Below are 15,764 nucleotides of genomic sequence, written 5' to 3'. Positions count from 1 at the left end.
GTCATTGAGTGATTCCTCAGTGCTACCTCTTTCCTTCTGATGTGAGGCCAGCTAAATCTTTGATGTGTGCTGTTCTTTTAAAGAAGAAGCATGCATGAGATTGTATGCAGCCCAGACACAGTTGTACTGACATAGATGTGAAGCACTATGAAGATAGTAAACTTTGTTGTTCCAAGCCAATGAGATTTGGGGGTCGTTTTACACATTAGTAAAACTTTTCCTAAGCTAATTAATATCTTAGCCCAATGTTAGTGCCTATAGGTTAATGCATTTATAGTAATTCTTTTTGGAAGTACAGTTTTTGAAGATACTGTTCTCAGTATCAGATGCTCTTTTTACAATTTAAGACACACACCTGATCATATACACAAAATAATAATAGCTAATATTTGTCAAGCATTTGTAATAATTTCATAACTTTTATAAGAGCTTTGCAAGTATTAACAATTTCATCCTTAAAAACCTTGTGAAACCAAGTAGGAACTATGATATCCTTTTCACAGATGAGAAAACTAAGGCAGAGAACACTCAAGTTACATGCTCCAAGTAATAAGTAACAGAGCTAGAATTGAGCTCAAGTGTTCCAATTTCAAAGACTGTGTTTAACCACTATGCTCCATTGTGTTACTTATATAAATGCTCAATGTGCAGACACAAAAACACCTATAAAATGTTTAAAAAATGTATATCATTGATTGAATATGATTTACTTTCATTATATTATATAAAAAATGAAAATATGGACTGTATTGAAATTCTATCCAGATCCCAAGTTCTGTCATTTAACCTTATTTTTTTCTCTATAAGATGAGTGTGATTCAGGCAAGAAAAGGATTTGTCCTACTCATCAGACTCTTCCACCTGCTACCAGGAGACTGTGGGGGGAACAATGGTTCAAATTCACTGATACTTAGAAAGCCTACCTTCATGAATGTTGTTCTCAAAATAATTATTAAATTTTTATTAAACCTTTATTTACTAACTTTACAAAGATTCTAGTATATCCACAATAAATATCCAAACAACTACCCTGAAACTGGTTAGATGACCCAGGGTTCTAAAAGAGTCAATCTGTCAGGTGAGATTTCTAAGTTCTTTATGATAACTCACAGAAAGAGTTGTGCTTTTGTATTGTTGAAAGTATAAAATATGAGTATATACACACTTTGAATCATTTAGGAGGTAAATGAAGTTTAGGAAAAGCCAAAATGTTAGAGTTATTGGAAGCAATAAATTTTGAGTCATGTAGATCTGGCTTCAAATCCTACCTTGATCTCTGTGTAATTCTGAAGCATTCTGAAGCATTGCTTACAGTCTCTTAAGTTTTAGTTTTCTTATCTATAAATTGAGATTGCTGAATTTTTAAATCATAGAGTTACTATGAAAAATAAATTTAATTTTGCCATTTTCCTAGCATATAATAAATGCCCAATAAATTAATAAAGTAGTTATTATTATAATTAATTATTAATAAGGAATAAATCTTTAAAAATAATTCTACATTGTAATATACTGGCTAGGTACTTATGAACTCAGATATCTCTCAAATACTTTTCCATGAATTGATAATATGAACGTTACTGCAGTAAAACTAGCTTCCTTTTAAAGATGTTATTGCTGTTTGACAAACAGGTAAAGCCCAGCATGCCCCAACTATGATTCAAAACGGTTTCTAAGCAGGGCTTAGATAAATGGATATACCAAGGAAGAAGTTGTTTTACCATAACAACAAAAACAGGTAAAGCAGAGATATTAAAATAGAGTAGAACAAATAGATTTTGTAAATGTAAAGTGAAAACCAACCAGTCTGGCAATTACAGCTTTCATGTGATTTATACCTTTAATTTGTCTAAATCAGTGACCCTGGAGTATTGGCATAAAAATTTCAAATTCAGCAAAAACCCAAATCACTATAAGGAAACAATGAATTTTTATTAGTTATCTTTCTTTCATTGACTTCTTCCAAACAAAATGTATTTTTCCCTGAGTGAGGCAAATGAAGTATTATACTTTACTAAGATATTATTGATCTGTGATTCTAAGTATCTAATACGTCACAGAAATACAGAAACACAACTTGACTGTGAAATCGACAATGCAGAATTACTATTCAAAGCAGTTTTTCCTTTGTTCCTGTTTAACATTAACACTAGACATCACATTTATTTGGTAGAAAGCAACAGAAATGGACTCTGGCTAAGTCGGGTTTAAAAAAAACTTTTTAGAAAAATAAGATATAGCTGCTCAAAGATTCAAAGGAATAGGTGAATCTCCAGGTCTCAGAAAGGACAAAAATCAATACCAAGGATCTAGGAGGCATGAATGAATGACCAGTCATTTCAGGCTCCTTCAAATGTGATGAAATAGCTCCAGTGGATTCCAGTTTTGAAAATTCCACTTAAAATTCAAATACATGGAGAAAACTGATTTCCCTTCACCTTGATTAACAGTGTTCAAAATGAAGAGAAGATATTCTCCACACTGGGGCTCACCACTAGCCTACAGAAATTTTTGCAGGCCTGTCAGCTAAAATCTTGGTTTTAGCCCAGTGAGACCCATGTTGGATTCCTAACCTATAGAACTATAAGATTTGTGTTTTGTAAGCCACTATATTCATGGTAATTTGTTATGGCATCAATAGAAAACTAACACAATAATTTTTTTTAGAATAAAATACGTCCCAATTATTGCATGTGGCATGCTTTTATATAAAAAGACAATAGACACCCTCATATCCTAAAGTGAGGAGCTAGATTACCAAAGTCAGATATGCTAAGAGATGGTCATTCTGTGCTTTCTTATATTCTCTATTTGCCTACTTGGAATCCATTCATCACAGGGCCAATTAAATTAACTATATTTTCTTATTTTCTGTATTCTTTTTTTTTTTGTCACACATCTGCCTTTATTGTGAGCTGCATTTAGAGCAGCTAGAACACTTCCAGTGATAGTGAAAAAATAATAATTTACAAAAGCAGGAATTCAGTGAAGCTGCCTTGGGAGCTCATATGCAGATGCTAACGCAGAGCAGCAGGAAGAGGACACCAAAGTCCATGAAGAGTAAGGCCACCAAGGAGATAGGAGCTCTATGTAGATTTTCCGAGTGTACTTGATAGAGGTGACCTCATAAACAAAGAAACAGGCGGTGAAGAACATGCAGATGACCAATAGCACCACAGTCAGATGAGAGAAGACAGCTGGATTCACTGGGCCAGTGTATTTGCTCATAGCCTCGAGCTCCATTTAACCAGGTGCTAGGTAATCCACCATTCCACCACCAGAAGATTTTCTGTATTCCTGATGTTTTTGCATCTGGGGGACTTATGGATTCGGGGAGGTATGCCTGCCCACCCAGGGCCATATAATTCTTAGAGATAGCAAAGGGCTCAACCAGGAGCATGTCTCCCATATACAAACCAACCAATTCCAAGTTTGCAGGCCCAACCACCTCCTTATCTAACACTGACAAACCAATATTTTCCCTGCCCTAGATCACCCCAAGGCCAGATATCAGACAATAAAGAACAGCTCCTATGCCCCAAAGCTCACCGGAAATATTCAAACTAGCCTGTCCTAATCTGTTTACTCTGCTCCGCTTGGCCTTTTCATGAAAACCCCTATAAGGTCTCTGGCCTAGACTTTCCCTCATTCCTGTCTTCTGCCTCTTGACCATCTTGATGCTCTCCCTGTAGCCATGTGTGGTTTAGTATGTCTCCATTCTCTTGGGAAATGTGAGTAATAACTTCTTTCCGTGACATCGGCCTCTCCATGTTGTCACTCAGATCCACTATACATTAAAACTTAGGTATAATTTTAGAACAAAAGCAAACCTGATTCTGCCAGCTTTTGAGAAAACATACCTCTGGCTTACATAGGCGATTAAGGTTAGAAGCAAGTACAAGGAAAGGTGTTAGTTCAATGCATTGTTTTGTTTTCATACCATCCCCCCACGGGGAAGGGGATGACTATATGTCTTTTTACCTAAAGCCAAGTAAGATATAATGCCAGAGGAACACTGAGAGAGGTGAATATCTGTCCCTTCTTATTTAGGCCTGTGATGGTAAAGAAAAGAGCAAAGAATGGTATATGGTTTCACAGAGGCATTGTGAAAGAGACTCCACCTAAGAGAATGTCCAGGAGAAAACAAATGACCCAGGAAAGGGATACATAGAAATCCTGGGGTAGGAGAAGATTTGAAAGTGGTCAGTTGGAAGACAGGCATTGTTAGTGTCATGGAACTGTAGTGAGAAGTTATTCATAGGAGAATGTTCCTGTCTTGGCTACCTAACCACATCTTCCTAGGTTAGATTTTTCAGGCTTCAGAGACCCATCCTCTGGTGAGGATGGTCAGGTAAACAAGATAAGCTTGCCATACCCCCTTTACAAACTATAGACTTCTCTGTTTGAAGTGGATCTGAACTGGGGAAGAAGAACAATTTAAAACACAGTTACAAAGTACTTTACACTAGGCTTTTTTGTTACTTAAATGAGACAGATCTTGTGACTTGAAAGAGATAAGAGAAGCAATGGGACTTATCCAACTTTTCAAGTATGAATGAGAAAGAGGTAGCACACAGTACATGTCAGGAGAGACAGTGGGATAAAATATATCAATTGTTTCATGATTGTATCTTATTGAGTCCTCCAGCATTTTTCATATATCAGTTAAAAAGCAGAGTAATTTGTAGACCCAAAGAAACAAATCTAGCAATAAAAATGTCACTACAGAGCAGATATAATGATTCAAAATGCTAAATAAAAGAGTCAACATTGAATATTAAATTATTGACATATTATTGCTATAGAGGGAAAAGTAGACATAATCATAATGAATTTTGATGAGATTAAACCAATAAAAATACTAACAGATAAATAAGACTAAAACAACCAGAGAAATGATAGGTAATCTCTACAAGGTAGATAGTCTTTTGGGAGCAAAAAAATAAAAAAATAAAATTAAAAATAAAAAATATATACATTGAAAGACATTTTGAAGTCTATTTTACTCCATAATTGTACCACTATTCCCACTTAATACATTGAAAGATAGAGCACAAAATAATTCACCTTAAATAAAGAATCACATCTGCAGATCAATGAGCACACACTGATGCAGAAGTACATTTAATCCTTCAGGTTTCTAGTCAGAAAAAGAAAATCATGTCCTGGAGGAAGTTATCTGGCTGGCCTCAGATTTCTATAGAAACATCTAATGCTAGAGACAGAAAGCAATGTTGACAGTATTTTGACTCAGAGAGAATACCACACAAGAAACTACTACCTGGCAAGTTGCTTTTATTTCTGAAGGTTACAAAGAGACATTATTAAACATAAAAATGAATCAGGAAATGTAGTCTATTAGTCTATGAGCCCTTGTTGGGAGAAAAATATCCTGAAAACTAGTCATCCAGTTGAGAGACTAATCCGACTAAGAATTCAGGAATGACATAGTCATGAATGATAAAAGTTTCCATGGGGAGCCCTAATTGCATTTAAATATGAATATAATCTCTTAAATAGAGGGGAATAACTCAGTTAACATCTATCCATTTTACCCTCCTATGATAGTGCAAAGTTCTGAAAGGAAAGCCTTCCTTTCCTAGCATACCTTGATTCAGATTGTGCTAACTGGATGCTCCAGAGGAAGGTTCAGAAAACAGAAATAAAGTGTAGGCACACTTTCCTGACTTCTGCTCTCTCTTCCTGAAGACCCCTAGAGGTTTCTGTCAAGATGCTCCAGTGAGTAATCATGAGATTGTAGTTTCATGTGAGGGTGTAGGGCATTCCATTTGTCTTCTTGGCAATGTAGATCTAGGAAGCAGGGTGTGACTCTGAAACCAATAGTTGTGATGGCAGTGATTTTCTAGTATCTGTGTGTGTCCCTGCCTGGAGTTGACCATTCCAGTGTGGCTTCCCAACATTCCTCTTTCCTAAGAGTAGTAGAGGCAGTAAGTCTCATTTTGACCTGTTTTTCATATTCTAAAGTAATGTTTATCAACCTCATTAATGTTGACATTTTGAGTCAAGTAATTCTGTTCTGAAGGCTGTACTATACAATGTAGCATGTAGAGCCTCTGCCCATTAGATGCCCATAACACCTGTCCCCCTCCCCAACTGTAACAACTAAAAATCTTTCCAGATGTTGCCAAACTCCCCATGAAGGCCCAAATCAAATCTTGTTGATAACCGCTCATTTAAAATCATACAGGCTGTTCTACAGCCTTTCAGATCCTCTTGTTTGGTTTTGTATGGTGTAAGATTTGAAAAATGAGAGGTTTCAGATGGTTCTACAGAGCAAGAATTTGAAACAAGGGGAACAGCATGGAACAGCAAGGCTCTGTTTAGGGAGATGGAATTACTTTCCAGCTAAGTGTCCAGCATGGGTAGTGGCTGTGCATACTATTACCCCAAACTCTCATTGTGCGATTGTTTTAGGAGTCTCTTCCACGCCCATCGACTTTGTGGTGCAGGTATTGGAGTGTTAGAAAACCATATAGCAGAAGTATATTCTAGGCAGAGAATTTACTCTGCCTCACCCTGATGTCCAATACATTATTTTATAATGTTCATTATAATGTACATTATAATGTTCATTATTAGTAGTAGTTTAGTAGTACAGTTCCTATCTATATTTTGATAGATTATAAAATGACTATTTCTTATTTTACTTCTCTCTCTTCTTTTCTCTACTGAATTTTGGGCAGACTTTTTATAGCATTACTTTTTAAATTATAAATTATAGTACATATTCATTAAAAAAATCTGAAATATATAAAGAATACAACAAAAATTACCTGTAATCTAACTGACCACAAATACCTGTTGTTAATGTTTTGCTACACTTTTAAAAAAGTATTTTCCTTTGCATATCTCTATATGTACAAATGCATATGCTTGTGATTATATGCTTTTTAAAACAAAAATGTTAGCATGTTTAGTTTCCATCCTCCTTATTCACATAGCTGTGTATCATGTAAAATTCCACATAACACTATCATGAAAAAAATATGAATTTTCTTCCCCTTAGTCTAAGTTTGTGCCTTTTTGGGCCAATATTCTCCATCTTATCTGTGCCATTCATTTATTCAACAGATAGTAATGGTAGACTTTGGTTTAGGTACTGAGGATACAAAGCTAAGCAAAAAAATATTTGCTATCCTTGAGGAGCTTTTCACTCTGAGATACATGAAGAAACAAATAATTTCAATGCCATTTTCATTGCTACGCTGCCACTAAAGCAGCTTCTTTGCCATTTTTTAAAAATAGGCATTAAGCTCCTGATTGCACAAAGGACTGATTTAGGCAAGAAGCTAGAAATCTCAGGCAGACATGCTGATACAGACAGACATCTCTAAGCCAGTGAGCTGTTCACATCAATTGGAGATTAAGGACAAGTACATTTTAGCAGAAGAAGGCAGGGATCAGTACCTAACTGGGTGGAGAGCTGAAAAAGTGATCACAGGTACTGCGTAATCAGTTATGCACCCAGCAAGACCCTAGAGAGGCTTTCAAGCAAGAGTTTAAAGAGGAAGACTGACTAGTGGCACCAGCTGGCAGAACACATTTTATGCAGAATGTTACCTGTTGCTTTAGATTTCAATGTCTGCAACATTTCTTAAAAATAGAATAGTAGCAGAAGTCATTTGCATCATCTCCTGCTTCCAAGCAGCCATGCCTCTCAGCAATCACAAGCAGAAATTCTTGACTTGGACTCACCAGATGTGTAGAAAGACTTCTGGGGTCAAAAATCCAAAAATCAAAAAATTGTTGATATTCTACTGTAATTCTCTATATCTAGAGTTTAAATTGTCTAAACAATCATGCAGTTGGCTCTTGCTGCCATATCATTATAAAATTGTGTTGCTTAAAGATACTTTAAAAAGTATCCTTGACTGGAGTCCCCTAACTGTGAGAAAGAATCATGTATTCTTATATATGTGTCTACGGGGATGACGTGATCCATGTCTTATGCTTCCTCATACCTGCTCAGCCTACCTACATCCTCTCACTGTGGTGTCAGTTGCTTGCCAAGCTTCCTGTTAGAATAGCCCTAATGGAGGCTAGTGTTCTTATGGTTCTAAAGTTTTTGTGGACTTCCTTTCTCTGGGGATGAAAGCCAGACTACTACATGAACTTTATTGTACCCACTGTGGTAGAAGCCACAGAAGTTTCAGTCCCCGGGATCTGGACCCAAGGAGATCTGGTTTTCCCAGTAGTTGCCAAAGGGCTTTGTACCATAACCTAAAGCCCATGTGGAGAACTTTGAAAAGTGACAGGATAGGTACATGAGCCAGCAAATAACGTATAGCTATTATTACCCTTGATGAATTGCTCTTAATCATAGCTTTCCCATGCAGCTTCTAAGTGACAGCAATTTCATTGTGTTCTGTTGGAAAGCTGAGGCCACCTTGGTAATACACCACCGAGTCTTGGTATTCCTTCCTCCACTATCTCACTTTAGCTTCCCTAAAACTAAGCACCACTCCATAAAGTATAAATATTTTTAAAAAGTATGTCCTATCAGTATTTTTAAAAAGTATATCCTATCAGTCATAGTTGGATAGTCACAAATAATTTTTTTTGCCAATAATAGTAACAATTGATATTCATTGAATACTCAGTCTATGTAAGGCACTGTTTAAATGTATTAACTCATTTGACCCTCACAGGAATCCTATGTGGTAGATGTTATTCTTGTTATTCAGATGAAGAACAGAAATACAGAGACTTAAATAACTTGCTAGTAATGTGAGATACAGAAACTCAAATACCAGAGCATGATCTTTACCACTATACCATACTGTGGCACCAAGTTCTCAGTAGGAGCTTCATATTCATTTCATTTGTAAGCCCCATCTCCAGTGACACCTCTTTTTAGAACTGCACTGTCCAATTTGGTTGTTTAAATTACAATTAATTAAAATGAAAAATTCAGTTCCTCGACCACACTGGCCACATTTCAAGTGCTCAATAACTCCATGGAGTTACTGACTGTGTATTAGCTGAGAAATAGAACATTCCATCATTGCAGAGTTTTGTTGAACAACCCTGTTCTAAGACTGTAGGAAATAAATTTTTTCCCTAAGGTTTTGATGTACCTTTATTTTTTTTCAGAGACAAAGGATCATCTATTACAGCAATAAAGCAGTCCAAAAATTAGCATTTATGCCACTTTCCCCAGAGCAATGTGAAGAGGGTCAAGTCGGATAATTCTTAGTTTTGAATTTTCGTTAATTTTAAAAAAATACACCATAAATAAGAAATTTATAGGCCATTTTCCTGAACATTATTTCAAAAACAACATATTTCACTTCAAACCAACAGTGATACTATAACAGAACAGTCAGTGGCAGCGATTTGCTTACAAGAACACAGTACCAGTGGGGTGGGAAGAACTGAAATTAAAGATCATCTATATGTAATTGAAGTCTCTTAGAAGTGTGTCATAGGATGCTAGCATTAGGTCAATGGGCATCACTATTGGGGATGAATATAAATGTTTATAATGAGAGAGCTCAAAATGCCAAAACTTAAATTCTCTGACAGAACTGGATTTTGTGCATTCTCAGTTCTTAGCATCTGTCCCTGAAAAACAAGTCATTGAAAAAAAGGAAAAGACCAATGCATCATACTGGTGCATACCATCTTCTAAACAGCCACCTGGGTATTTCTATCAAGCTATATCATGTACCTGTTCAACTACATTTTCCAAAAGGGAAATGGTACCAAGAGGAAAAAGTCCTCAGGCATAAACTCATCATATATATTCAATATTTTCAAATTAAAGTAAGGTACCTAAAGCAGAAACTAACATTTTTCTAGATGAAGTAAATTGAGAATATTAGCTGCAGATAAATCTTTGAAAGACTGTCTGAGGCATGTAAAACAGTTTAACCATATTATCAATTTTTACTTCTGTCTATAACTTAAAATTATTTTCAAAAGCAGTAAGTTAAATCCCAACTCTCATCCCCTGTGGACTTAGAAAGCAAACCAGAGCTCCTATATCTGGGCTACTTCTCTATCTGTTGGAGGCATATTTTTAGCACTAATAAAATTTTCTTATTCCCTGATTTAGCCTCAGCCCCAAGATTACTTTACTCTTACTTTTCTTTGGCCACTTATTTCCTTTTATTAGTTGTTTGTTAGGAAAACCAATGGAAAATGAATAATATATAAAATTTTAAAACTACTCTTTTCAACTCCCTCATTACGGCCCACTGTGTTTTTAAGAGAATATGTGTTAGCAGAGTGTTTACAGTATTCATGACTTGAGCTTGTAATTTATGAGCTCTTAAAGGTACACTAATCATCAATACACTTACTATGAATATTGTACACTGAGGATTTTTCTCTCCAACTTGTATTCCAGGCCAAAAACAACAACAACAACAACAAAAACTCTTAAAAGTAATATTCAACAACTTCAATAAAAAGGCAGGCCAAGTTGGAACATGGGCTGCTGGCATTGATGTGTGGATGGTAGGTAGTATTATAAGAAGTTATTTACTATATGAAATGCCAACCTTGCCAATTTTTAAATGTTAATAGCTTTATGGTAAAGATGAAAGTTTTATGCATTCCATCCACCAAGTGATTGAAAAATTTTGTAATCTTGGCATGAGAATTGCTTGATTACCTAATAAGTCATTTTTACTTTTTTTTATATTATAGGTGTTTATGAACATTTATAAATTTAAAAGCTAAACTTCCTAGAATGTCATATACAATAACTGAGTGTAAAAGACTGAATTTAATATGCCTGATTTACAGTTTTGGGGGGAAGAAAGATTGCTCTGTTGGTCCTACGGGGAAAATGAACCAAAATAAATTTTAAATGGATTATGTGGATTTGTCTAAGCAAATCCAGATGTTCAGCTGCATTTATAGGAAATTCTAATTGACTCACTATAACTCGAAAGTATCATCTTTAGCAAAGTAGAAAGAGTTGCCCAGGGCCCAGCTTATCCTAAGAAACCTTGACTAAATGTTTATAAAAGTATAGTTCATTACTTAATTTTTACTTATTGTGTGTGAAACTACTTTCGAAAATGTTCAACTCAAAATATGCTTCATTTTTTACATTATTTCTGAGATGAATTTTCTCTCAAATGATTGTGTACTAATATCAATATTTTAGGAAGCTAACCTTGAAGTCCTTATTTTAAAATACGGTTGAAACTTAATTCAAATTATTCATTAGATATTATTATAGTTAATATATTACGTGCATGTTATTTGGAATGAAACCACTAAACCTATTAGATATCATTACTTAAACACTTGCTTAGTAGTAGGAAAGCTATATGCTCTCTCTGAAGTTACTTATCGTTTCAGGAGATTTAGGGAAATCAAAGTTGAGTTCAGAGAATTGTGGAAATTTCCATATCTATGCATGATATTCAAGTTGGAATTTTTATTAACCTTTTTGAGAAATACATTTTCAACAATGATTAAGTTGTAATCTAATAAAAAAAATGCTGAAACAATTTAATCAATATAGACGATAACTTTCTAACCACCTACTAGCACAAAAAAATGGAAAATAGACAAAAAATTATTCATGTTAATATCATCAAAGATAATCATTGTATCTTTTGATATATTTGTTTTTAGTATTTTATCTATACAGAGCCTGTTTTTGTTTTTAATGGTGCTTGTTCAAATATTTTAAAATTTTATTCTACATTTTACTTATGATATACATATATTTCTATGTAATTTCAATTCAGTAATGGTGGCATGACGATATCAAGTAATTCCTCCTGCAGAAAATAGTTTAAAAGACTAATATCTAGTATGTGCCATCTGTATTACCTCATCAGTGCAAAGCCTTGTATATCTTTTGTCCATTTTCTAACTGATTATTTGTTGTTTGTCTACATATTCTAGATTGAGTCCATCAGGAAAATGAAAATTAAAACTATAACGAGCTATCACCACACACCTATCAGAATGGCTAAAATAAATAATAATAATATCAAATGTTGGTAAGAATATAGAGAAACTGGATCACTCATGCTGATGAGAATGAAAAATGGTACAGTCACTCAGAAAAAAGTTTGGCAGTTTCTTGTGAAATAAAAGCAGCAATTACCATATGACCCAACAATTAAACCTTTGAACATGCACATAACAACAATAACAATAACCACCTATACACATATGTCCATAGAGGCTTGATTCATATTAGCTAAAAACTGGAAACATCCCAGGGGGCCTTCAACAATTTTATAGAATAAATACACCCATGCACACATACATGGATACAAGTAAAATAAAGGAACGCGAATAAGATAGTGAGTGTATCAATGTCAATACATGTTTCCCCAACTATGGGAAAGTATGGTCTTCCTATAAAACTTTTCATAAGTCAAAATGGTATTAAAACAAAGAAGCAATTACCTTAGGACTTGTGTTGCTAACGGATGCACAAAATAAATTGAGATAAAGCACAGATGCTCGCAGACACAGTTCAAAGTTATGGCAGCTTGAAGCTGATATGCTGAGTGTTGTTCTCAGGGAAAAGGCTTGGTGGTGCCACTTCCTGTGCTCAGGCTGCACACTGCCTCCATAATAGCTCGCTGCAAAACAAATGTTAAATGCCATGTTCACTTTTGCCTTCTGTTCCGAAAGCAGAAAAAAATCTTTGGCTTTCTTTCAGTTAGTTAAAACCAGTACTAATGTAGGTCTTTCATAAAAGTGAAGTGGTGTAAACTTTTTAAAAGTGGGGGAGGGGCACCCGTATTCTTGTTGTGATATCGTACTATAGTTTTTAAAAATGTTAACTTCAAGAGAAACTAAGTTTGTGTACCTGGGATCTCTATTATTCCTTGCAACTTCATATAAATTACAATTATCTCAATAAAAACTACCCCAACCTTCTTCACCTAATCAGTTATGAACAGATTAGATAGAGTTCAGAGAATAGAAATGTTCGACCTTTAAAGAGGGAATTGTAGAAGTGAAAGAGCTGTGAAGGTACTAAAGTCCAGAATCTGAGTACAAACTCTTCCCAAATTCCTAGCTGAACACAAAACTATATACTCTTGGAATAAGGGGGCCCAGAAACAATGAAATAGAAGCTATTTTCAGAACTGCTGCTGCTGCTGCAGTTTGTGTGTTTGCTGCATTTTTCATTGAATGTGTTCTCCAAATCATATCAAGTGGCAGAAAATAGAATCCTCCCTGATATTGGGCATCAGAGGTAGGAAGTTCAGGCTGGAAAACAATTAGAAATTTAGAAGAAAACTCAGAAGTAAAAAAACCACAGAGAGAGTGTACCTTAAATTCTGAAAGTAAAGTATTCCCAAATCTTTGGCCCACAGCTAAACTGCATGCATGGGGGACACTCACGGGTCAAGCCAAACAAGCAGCAACCTAAAGTCAAAGAAAATTGATAATACACCACCTGCAGGGAGGACTATTTCATAATTTGATTCTGGGCAAGTAAATCACCTACTATGCTCAAAAAATAAAACAAACAAACCAATAATCATCAGAATACCCCAGAGTCACCACAGGGTATCATCTGCAACATGTAGTTTCAACTAAAAATTACCAGATATGCAAAGAAGAAGGAAAGTGCTTCTTTGTCTGATTATGAGTGACATTAGAAACTAATATCAAGTAGACCCTGATGCTCTACTGAACAAATGTTTCAAAGAGGCAATTTTAAATACATTCTGATAATTAAAGGGAAATATATTAATGAGTAAACAGATAGGAACTTTCGACAGAGAAATATAAGCTGTAAGAAAACATCAAATGGAAATTCTAGAACTTTGTAAAGTACAATACTGGATATGAATATCTCACTATATGAACTCAACAGAAAATCTGAAGCAGCAGCAGAAAAAAATCAATGAAATTAAAGTTATATGAATAGAAATTAACAAATCTGAACATAGAGAAAAATATTTAGCAAAAATGAACAAAACCACAGGGAACTCTGAGGCAATTTGAAAAGTGTAATATATGTACAACTGCAGTCCCACAGGCAAAGAGAGGGAGAAAGGGACAGAAATACTATATGAAAAATATCAAATCTTCTTAAATTTTCTAAAAATAAAAACCCGTTAATTTAGAGACCTAAGAAGTTCAGTGAAGCTTAACTAAGATACACACACATACACACACATGCACACACCAATCTAATCTTAGTATACCATAGAAAAATATCTGAAAACCAAGAAGATAGAGAAAATCTTGAAAGGAGCAAGAGAAAAAAGGACAAATTGCATGGAGAGAACTAACTATATGATCAACAGCTGACATTACCACCACTGAAGTAGACCAGAAGACATTGGACTTATATATTTAAAGTGCTGAACAATTTAAAAAACAAAGTGGCAGCCAAGAAATCTATAGACAGCACAAGTATTCTACAAATATAAAAATAAAATAGAATTTCTTGACAAAAACCTAGAAAATGCATTGCTACCAGACTAGCACTACTAGAAATACCAATGGAACTTCTTTAGTCTCAAGAGAAATGACACTGATGGTCACATGAATATTAAGAAAAAAAGAAATACTAGAAAAAAAACACATGTGGTGAAATATAAAAGATTACACAAGTAATTTTTTTCTTAATTTTTTTAAAAAAGGTATTGTAGGGTTTACAAGGTACATTAATATATATGAAAACGATATCACAAAAGAAGTAGGGCAAATTGAATTACACTGCTTCAAGATTCTAAATTTTTTAAATAAATTTACTGGAGTGACATTGGGTAATAAATTATATGTTTCAAGTGTATGCTTCAATAATACATTTGTATATTGCATTGTGTATTCCCCACCTCAAATCAAATCTCCTTCCATCACCATATATTTTACCCACTTTACCCTTATCTACTTCTCCTCCTCTTTTCTTTCTGGTAACCACTAAACCGTTGTCTCTGTCTATGAGATTTTGTTTGATTTGTTCATTTGTTGCTTTCAGTTTTATATCTTATGAATAAATGAAATTATATGGTTCTCAACTTTTTGTCTTATTTCACTTAGGATGATTACCTCAAGATCTATCTATGTTATCTCAAATGGCAGTATTTCATCTCTTCTTACAATTGAGTAATATTCCATTGTATACATGTACCACAGCTTCTTTATCCAATCATCTATCAAAGGACGCTTAGGTTGTTTCCATGTCTTAGCCATAGTAATTCTCTATGAACAACATGGTACATATATTTTTACAGATAAATGTTTTCAATCTTTTTGGGTAGATACCCAGAAGAGGGATTGCTAGGTCATATGGTAATTCTGTTCTTAATTTTTTGAGGAAACACCATAGTGTGTTTTCCATAGAGGCTGTACCAATTTACATTCCCACCAGCTGTGTATGAGGGTTCCTTTTCCCCCACAACCTCTCTAACACTCGTTATTACTTGTTTTGTTGATAATAGTCATTCTTACAGGTGTGAGTTGTATCTCATTGTGGTTTTGATTTGCATTTCTCCAGTAGCTAGTGAAGTTGAATATATCAGAGGCTTTGTTTGCAAATATCTTCTCCCATTCAGAAGGTTGCCTATTTTTTTTCCCAGTGGTTTCTTTTGTTGTGCAGAAGCTCTTTAGTTTAATATAGTTCCATTCATTTATTTTTGCTTTTACTTTCCTTGTCTTTGAGGTCAAGTTTGTATATTTTAATAAGAGTAATAATATTAAGTATAAGTAGATTGTCATGAGTTAATGCATGTTGTTACTCACCAGCAACCACTAAAATATAATGCAAAAATTATAATAAAAAGCTAGTAAAGATT

General features: G+C 34.6%; 1 pseudogene; it reads right to left on the bottom strand.

The window, feature by feature from the left end:
• Window positions 1-3,004: 3,004 nt before the first annotated feature.
• Window positions 3,005-3,243, bottom strand: LOC112484309 (annotated as a pseudogene).
• Window positions 3,244-15,764: the final 12,521 nt, after the last annotated feature.

This window comes from Pteropus alecto, unplaced genomic scaffold (genome assembly GCF_000325575.1).
Source record: "Pteropus alecto unplaced genomic scaffold, ASM32557v1 scaffold75, whole genome shotgun sequence".
Taxonomy (NCBI): domain Eukaryota; kingdom Metazoa; phylum Chordata; class Mammalia; order Chiroptera; family Pteropodidae; genus Pteropus; species Pteropus alecto.
Note: the sequence above shows the minus strand (reverse complement) of the source record. Positions and strands in the feature narration are given on the sequence as shown.